Source organism: Panthera tigris, chromosome A3 (genome assembly GCF_018350195.1).
Source record: "Panthera tigris isolate Pti1 chromosome A3, P.tigris_Pti1_mat1.1, whole genome shotgun sequence".
Classification (NCBI taxonomy): Eukaryota; Metazoa; Chordata; class Mammalia; order Carnivora; family Felidae; genus Panthera; species Panthera tigris.
The window spans coordinates 21,162,092-21,170,545 of NC_056662.1; the positions used below are offsets into that span (position 1 = coordinate 21,162,092).

Genomic DNA, 8,454 nt, shown 5'->3' on the forward strand with positions numbered 1-8,454 from the left:
TCTTCCTGTTTCTGCAACCGATTACTCTGGCTCTTCACATACTCATCACATCTCCCCAGAGGAAAACCTGTTCTTAGTACTAAACCGAGGTCACGGGTTAGCACTGCCTGTCGGGTGCTTCCCGAATCCACTGAGCTGTGGGTGGGAGGGCGACAGGGCCAGAGTTGGCAGGTGTAGAGCCTGCCCTCAAGACAGGCACAGCCTCCATTGCAGCCACTCATAATCAGGTACAGCCCTGCAGTGGCCTCATTGGCTGGTTCCTGGGCCTGGTACCCCAGAGGAAAGTTTCCTGCCACCCCATCCAGGCTGTGAGGGAGGCAGGCAGGCTGCTATGAACACCCAGAGGTGAGAGGCCCTCCCTAGAGTCAAATGACACCTCCCGGGTGAGGCCTTCCCCGTCCACTCAGTTTCAAATGCTGCTCTTCCTCTTGCCCCAGACTTCCTGTTCGTTTCCCTGCTTTATTATTCTTTCGCTCAGCCCTTCTCCAGCAAGCTACACAGTTTAGGACGTTGTTTATGGTCTCAGTCCTCTGAAATGAAAGGACCATGAAGGCAGGGGGTTTTGCTCTTTTGCCTTCTCTTGCAGCCCGGTTCCGAGAATCGTGCCTCCCACAATGGACACTTGGTATGAATGAAAGGCGGGGCAGACAATCCACGCTGGCTGGAGGTTTAGCCAAGGAAGGCTTCCTGAAGGAAGTGACGCAAGCTGAGTCAGGCCAGCGTCTGAAACGGGGGGTGCATCCCAAGCAGGCAGGCCGGGAAAAGGGGAGCACGTTCGGGAACCTTCAGCAGTCGCATGGCTGGGGCCTACGGTGCTGGTGCGGTGTGGCGTGTGACGGGAGGGTGGACAGGCATGCCATGGGCAGTGAGGAGGGTCCCTCATGTACCCTGGAGGATGGGCAGTCTCCGCTAGGGCTGAGGGTCAGGTGGGGCAAGGGTTGCAGTGGGCGGGGGAGGGCAGACAGAAGAGGCTGGGCCGGGAGTGAGGGTCATTTATAGTTTGAAAGTAAACGAGTTATTTTTCGAGAAGAGCTGTGCTCTGAGCGTATCCTGTGCCCGACGCGGCAGTACTTGCTTCCAGCGTGCTAGCTCCCTGACCCCACATGCCATCGTGGTACTAGGGTGCAAAGGAGGAGTGGGCCTTCCACAGCCTGACCCGTGGGGCTTACTGGGGAGGAAATTTTGGTGACCTGGGCCAAGCCAGTCAGTGATCACGCCTCTAAGAGTCCCAAGACTCCTCTCCCTTGACCATTTCAGCAACCAAGGCGACGTCACCTCTTCCCTCCTTCCCAAACACCTGTCACTGCCCCCTCCTACAATGGCAGCAGAGATCCCCCAGGCCATAGGACAGAGGTGCAGGGCAGGGGGTGGGGGTGTAGGGAGTTAAGAAAACAAACAGAATAAAGAAGGGTCTGCTACTGAAAGCGGACAGGAATCTGCTACCGAATCTGACAGGAAACTACTTGGCAACGAAGGGCCAGTCAGTATTACGGAAAGACGTCTACAGAGATCAAGGCCACAACCAACAGTTAGGCGTCCCTGAAAAGGAAGGAACTTTGGCCAAGCTGGGGAAAATGCATTCATTTTTCACTAGAGGGCCAGGGGAACGGTTGGAGGACACTGGCCCAGAAAGAAGGGGAGTAGGAAGGAGGGGGCTCTTCAAGAGAAATAATGGGTGATGACAGGCCCTTGGGTAGGAATTGAGGAGAGGGGCGAGGCAGAAATAAGGATCTCTGCCCGAACTGGTGGGGAGAGTAGATCCTTTAGCCCCCAAGAATGCCTCCTGTTGACTGAGGCCATCAAGGCCTTGAACTCACAAAGGTAGGCCCGACCACCTGGGTTTGACCTCAGCCCCCATCAGTGATTTCAATTTCCATGGAAGGAATGGACAATCAGCCCCTCCCTCTCTACCTTTGGGAGAGCTCCTGTGTGGACCTACCCACAGGTGGTGAAGCGCAGGCGTGCTTAGCACACCACTGCCATTACTTCACCGGACAGAACTCTCAAAGGCCAAACCTACTTTGTGGGAACAGTAACAGAAATCCCGACACCTGGCCTTTGCCTACCCCAGCCCCAGAGTTCTCCAAGGGACGGTGTTCCTCGTCCACGCCATGCCTACCCCTGCTTAGAACCATCCCCTGAAATTCCCCCGGGGAACCCTCCTCCCCAGAGCTCAGAGCACTCCTGCCTCCTCTGTCTCTATGTCCACTCCACTGTCATCCTCTTTTCCAAAGCCCTGGCCCAGAGGTCCTTCAGCCAATGACTCTAACACTTCCCTTTTCTCCCAAACCTGAGCCCCCCCCAAAAGCACTTGGGGTTGTTCAACCCCTACTTCAATTCCTACATCCCAACTCCTATTCCCTAAGTTGAGCCTTAGGAGTGCATTAAATGGAACATTCCAGTGAGTAAAAAATGGAAGATCTGCTTGTGACCCACTTTCTGTATACCTACCTTGCTGGCACATGGAGGTATGAATTTATCATTTTTAAAAATTTTTTAATGTTTATTTTTGAGAGGTAGAGAGATAGAGTACGAGCAGGGGAGGGGCAGAGACAGAGGGAGACAGAGAATCTGAAGCAGGCTCCAGGCTCTGAGCTGTCAGCACAGAGCCCGACGCAGGGCTCGAACTCAAGAACCACGATATCATGACCTGAGCTGAAGCCGGATGCTCAACCGACGGAGCCACCCAGGTGCCCCTGGAGGTATGGGTTTTAAAAGAGAAGCAAAACAAAACGAGGAGGGCAGTTTCAAGATTTATTGGGTGGGTGAGGGGACAAGGATGCACAGTGCAGAAAACTCTTGGTTGTAAAAAGTTACAGGAGGAATAGGCAGGGGGACGTGGAGCCTGCTGGACACCTGGCTCAGGTGGAAGGGAACCAGTCTTCCTGGTCCCAGGTGCTGTGTGACACCTGCTGGGGGAGCGGCAGAGCCAGCTGAAGTCTCTAGCTCTGGACCTCAAGTCTCCAGGGTCCCAGGACTTTCCCTCTGGCCCGCTCACGCAGAGAGAAAAGTCCCTCCAGGCTGTGCTGAGGCAACAGGATAAGAAGGTCTGGCCATGGTTCACGTGGCGACATCATTCTTCACTCCGCCAGTGTCCATGATCAACTCCGAAATAATCTAAAGCAGAAAAGTCCAATGAGACCAAGTGCTTGGAACTTCTGTATCACTAACACAGGCCAACTTAGCCCCTTGGCATTAACTCACCATGAAGAGGTCCCTCCAGGGCAGCCGGGACCCAGGTCATCCTGAGAGGACCAATGCTCCACCTCCTTAAGGATTCTTCCAACAATCTCTAGATCCGAGGCAGCATCCCTAGGGTGAAGAGGACGTCGCAGAGCAGAGGGTCACAACATGCGTTTGGTTTCCAATGTTATCTCTCAACTGTCTTCAAGCCGCTATCAGTGAGAATGCCCCCATTCATCAGGGACGAGCTGCCCGTTTTGTTTCACACCAAACACAGCTCAAAAATGAATCGCAATGTTCCCAGAGAAGGGTCAAAATAAAACGATCTCTTGACAATTGGGCCTTTGCAGGGCAAGAGCAGATATAGTAATTGGTAGAGAGGTGGCTGGAGGGCTCAAGCTCAGAGGCTCCTCCCACTGAGCCCCCATCCCCCATGCTGGGAGTGAAGGCCACCACCTCAGCCTCTCTCCACGGTCTATTACACCCCTGCACATCTGTCTCCCAAGTGCTTGTGCTCATCCCTGCGTCAAACTCCTTCTCGTGTTGCTCCCCCCACCACCCAATACCTTTCTACTTCCCATCACGTTCCACCCCTTCCAAGGCGTGCACAGGGCCACCATATCCAAAAAGAGACTTCCCTTTGAAAACGTTATGGCAATCAGTAGAAACCACCCAGCATCGCGTAACGTCATCATGCAGAATTCATCCTGGCTCCTTAAACCCCAGAAAGTTTCGAAACCTCGACACCGACATAGCCCGTTTTCCCGTAACAGGAGGCCAAGCTGAGAAAGGCCAAGCTCAAGTCTCCCGTCATTGACTCTCACACAGCAGCCCTCGATGCCTGAGACCACACAGCACTAGCTGGGGAGAAGCAGGAGTGTGCGAAAGCGCCAGCATTTGAAAGGGATGGGTGTAGACCCTCCAAACACGGGAAACTGCTTTCAACAATTCCTCTCCCTGCATTATCAATGACCAGAGCACAGACAGCCCGTGATCGCTTCTGAATGCAGGTGCATGCAAGGGGAGAGAGAGAGAGAGAGAGAGAGAGATAGAGAGAGAGAGAGAGAGAGAGACCTAGAGAGAGAGAGAGAGAGAGAGAGAGAGAGAGAGAGAGAGAGAGACCTAGGAAGGGGAGCAGGTGCTACTGGCCTGTGGAATAGGTGGAATATGGGAAAAGCACCCAAGCACAGGACCCCGTGAGTGGCCACTCTTTTGTTGCAAAAGAAACCCATAGAACCTCCCTGCCAAGTGGAATCAAAGAAAAGTCACTTTGGACACAAACACTGGGAAAATATTAGGGTTGGAAATGATAGGGATCCTGTGGTTTTAAGCAGCACAGAAGTCACTAATATCATAAGTTTGTTGTTTTAAATGAAGAAAATAAGGTTCTGAATAGATCACTGACTTAGAGAGCAGCAGACGGGGATTCAAACCCAGGGGACGGGAGTGTCTGATGCGTGGGTCCACTCGTTTCCCATTAAAAACATGCTTCTGCCGTCACTCCAGGGAGGGAAGGCAGATACCCCAGAGAGCTCTCATCACCCAGTGAGACTCTGGAGGCCTTTCCTCTGCAGCAGCCATTGAAGACATGTCAGGGACCAGATGTGATCTAGGTTACCTGGGGCTGAGGTGGGGAACAGATCTGAGGACTCATGGACATTACCGTCTCACTTCTCAGCTCCCCTATACCTTCTTAGGAAGCCCCTAGGAACCCCCACATGATTGTACCAGATGCAAGGAACCAACACTCCAGAGAACAAACCAGAGATCTTACCTCAAGGACACTGGGGTCTAGAATGTTCCTGATAGAACTCCCATGATGCCTCTCCACACAGTGGGCTCATCTGCAATAGACAAGAACCCAAGAATGGGCATCCAACATGTCCCTGCTCACACCAGGGCAGGGCAGGGCAAGCATCAGGAAAGGTCTCAGCACAGTAGTTAGCAGATAGTAAAGTAAGCATTTGACAAAGATCGGCTGTTATTATTTCCTAAACAGACATGCTATTTCCTCATAGAAAAGATAGTAGTTAACCCTACTGTCCTAGGGGGAGACAGTGCTTGGTCTATGACAGGGTGGCCAATGCTGATTAATGCATAATTAACCAGTGAGAGGCTGGAAAGGACGCCAATGCCGGATTTATGGGAGTGCCGTGGCTGTCTGACAGCAACTATGCTGGGCTTCGAGGAGAACTCAAGTGACACATACAGCCTGGTTCCCAACAGCAGGGGCAGAAGTGAAAGCTCCAACAGTGACCCTAATGTACACACAACTGCCCCGAGGGCCCTGGGGACCCAAGGTGTCTACAGAGAGAAAGGGATGTGGGAAAGCTCCTGGAAGGTGTGGACGTGGACCCTCCAAACACAGGACAACTCTTTCCCTGAATCCTCTGCCTGAATTACCAGTGAGCCCGACATTGGCACCAGGTGACAGGAGACATCTAAAAGTGAGTAGGAAAGAGGAAGTGCAGGAAAGCCCCAGGTTTGGAAGGGACAGGAGTGGACGTTCCCAAGATGGGGAAACCCTTTTAGCAATTCCCTTCCCTGCACTATCACTGCTGACCTGGACACAGGCAGCCCATGTCAGTAGCCTATGTTCCCAGGCAGAGGAGAGCTGCCCAGCCAAGCCCAGGACCCTGAGCGCCATCACCATCTCATGTAAAGACGCCATCTCCCGTCATCAAGAGGGGGCACGTGAAGACCGACTAGCGGCAAAAACTGCCTACATTGTTTAGTCCCCCACAGATACAGACGGACGATCTACTATGTGCCACCAACCGTGGGCTCAAAGACAAAGAACACAGACAAGACTTCTGTCCTCCCAGAGCCCTGGCACTTTCCCCACTTAAAACACAGCGGAGCTCAGAAGGACCTAACCTAGCCAACGTGATGCGCTCGCCACAGGCTGAGGCAGGATCTGAATCCAGACCTCTCTGGCCCCCAGACACACCCCCATCCACCACACCAGGCCTCCTGGGGGCTTTCTCAGAACCCGCAGGAGCTCCAGGACGCCCCCCCCCCCCAACCCCCCACCGTGGTGTGGCAGGAAGGCAACGAGTCCCTGCTCAAGGATCTCCTGAGCAGCAGCACTTACCCAGGCCTCACCCCCTGGACACCGCGGGGGCACATCCGGCGCTGCGGCTCAGGGTCCTGCAGCAAAGAAGGGGGCGCTGCCTGACGCACAGCCCCCAAAGCCGTCCAACGGAGAGTTTCCATCTGCTTCCAACAGAGCCCCGGAACCCGCAGCGCCTACGCAGGAGACAGCACGGGGAAGGGGCTTTAGTGCAAAACAAAGACACCGGAATCGGCCTCTGCCGCTCTGGGGCCCCGCGAGCGCCCCCAATTGAAAACTCACACAACCGCTCTGCACAACGGGGGTTTTAACGCTTTCTCCTAAAGGCTGTTGACGAGAAAACGGGTTAACGCTCACATGGTCACTTCGTGGGCAACCGATGAAGCGCTTTGGGGGATTCGAGGCCCAGAGCCGGAGGTGGGTGTGTGCGTGAAAATCACGCGGTCCCAGGAGCTCTTCAGGCCCGGGGCCACACGGGGCTCCGCACCACTGGCGGCGGCACTCGGCCCGCGCGTCGCCGGACCCGCTTCTGGTAGTTGGCGGGACACGAGTCTTCCCCGCGCGCGGGGGATCAGACCAGGAGTCCCATTCTCGGGGACACGCATCCCGAGAGGTCCGCAGCCAACGGAGGGGCTGGGCCCGGACCCAGGAGCGGGGCCTGAAATCGGCGCTGACCTCCGCCGGCTCTCCCCGTCCCCCCGGGCCTCAGTTTCTCCTCCTGTCGGGGGGGGGGTGGTGGATGATGCACCGGCCTTGGGAGGCCGCGGGGGGTTTCCTGTGCATCGCGGCCCCGCAGCGACTCACCCGGGGAGCCGGGCCTGTCGCCGGCAGGGTCAGAGGGGACGGCGCGAGAGGGTGCGGCAAGCCTCCTAATCGTTCGGAACTATTTGGGACAGCAGCCACTGCCGCAGGAAACTGCTACACCCGGCCCGCGCCGGCGGAAATGCAGCTCGACGGCGGGCTGCGCCCTAGAGAGGCATCTCCCGGGCTGAACGCGCGCGCGCTGCCTCTTATCGCCCCCTGGTGGAGAGGAGGTCAATATCTGACCCGCCAAGTATCCAACCCTTCACTTTCCCATCGCCGCATCCATCCATCCATCCATCCATTTACCCCTAAAAGAAAATAGTTAGAGGGCACCAACTTTCTTATCCATCCATCCACCTACGCACTCATCCATTCATCCATCTAGATGTTCATCTAGACTCCCATCCGCACAGAAAAAATATATGAGCAGCTACTTCATGTTAGGGACTGGGCTAAGCATTGGAAATGTATTGCAGAAGACAGGGTTCTGATATATTTTGTTGCTGTTATATTCTTGTGGAGATAATGAATCAGCAAATGCAGTAATTTAAAATCATGACAAGTGCTACAAAGGAAGTGGGCATGGTGGTATAATAGTGGGGACCTACTTAGCCAGGGCCGACAGCAAGGGCCTGCCCGAGGAAATGGTGTAACAGTGTTTTTCATAGCATGCTGTCACTGCAATGCCCCATCCCATCAACGCTACAGATGACAGCTACAACCATAAATCAACTAATAATGACTAAGTGTTGAATGCACCCAATATTCCAGGCATTTTGATTCGTTTAATCACGTCAATCATATAAGATAAACCCTACTATTATTAATTTTGCCGATGAGGAAACAAAAGCTCAGAAAGTTTAATTCATGTATACAAGATCACGCAGTTAACGTGTTAAGAAGTGTGCATGATCTGAGAATGAACCCTACTTGTGAGCTAACCAGTTAGCCCCTTGTTTCGTAGGTGCTGGCAGAGGACAGAAAATTCCTGAGGCAGTCTGAGGACCTTATTACTACTGTGGCAAAGCAGAGAGGGCTTTAAGTTTCTTGATGTTGTTGGTTCCCATGCCTCCGAGGTCCCATGGAGTGGTGCAGGGCCCATGATGGCTGCCTGGACACACAATGCGTTACAGTGTTACAAAAGAGGAACACTGAGCTTGGGGGATTTGCCACTTGGAGCAAACAGAAGTAAGCCTGCTTTTAGTGTGGGAGGAGACTTTATCTCATCCTTCAAGGTTTGCTCACTGCAAAACACAGCTCTAAGAAAGGGCCTGGGGGAAAAAGGAGTCAAAGGCTTTGCATTGTTAGCATGCCCACAGGGCCCGTGGCAAATTGCTTCTCCTAAACAGAAGATATCAGAGTCAAAATTCAAACCCAGAAATAAATCTAAGAGC

At 53.8% G+C, this 8,454-nt stretch overlaps 1 long non-coding RNA gene and 1 other non-coding gene across 4 annotated transcripts; both read right to left on the bottom strand.

Moving 5' to 3' along the window:
- Window positions 1-2,741: 2,741 nt before the first annotated feature.
- On the bottom strand, window positions 2,742-7,182 carry LOC102949469. Of its 3 annotated transcripts, none has more exons than XR_001509772.2 (5): window positions 7,061-7,182; window positions 6,278-6,432; window positions 4,958-5,027; window positions 3,205-3,312; window positions 2,742-3,117 (listed from the first exon to the last, which is right to left on the bottom strand). It is a non-coding gene; the product is annotated as an uncharacterized LOC102949469 (long non-coding RNA). The 3 variants fall into 3 exon arrangements; XR_006215167.1 differs by lacking the exon at window positions 7,061-7,182 and adding an exon at window positions 6,614-7,037; XR_006215168.1 differs by lacking the exon at window positions 7,061-7,182 and adding an exon at window positions 6,539-6,607.
- On the bottom strand, window positions 4,062-4,195 carry LOC122237512. The gene has a single exon (XR_006216116.1). It is a non-coding gene; the product is annotated as a small nucleolar RNA SNORA71 (small nucleolar RNA).
- Window positions 7,183-8,454: the final 1,272 nt, after the last annotated feature.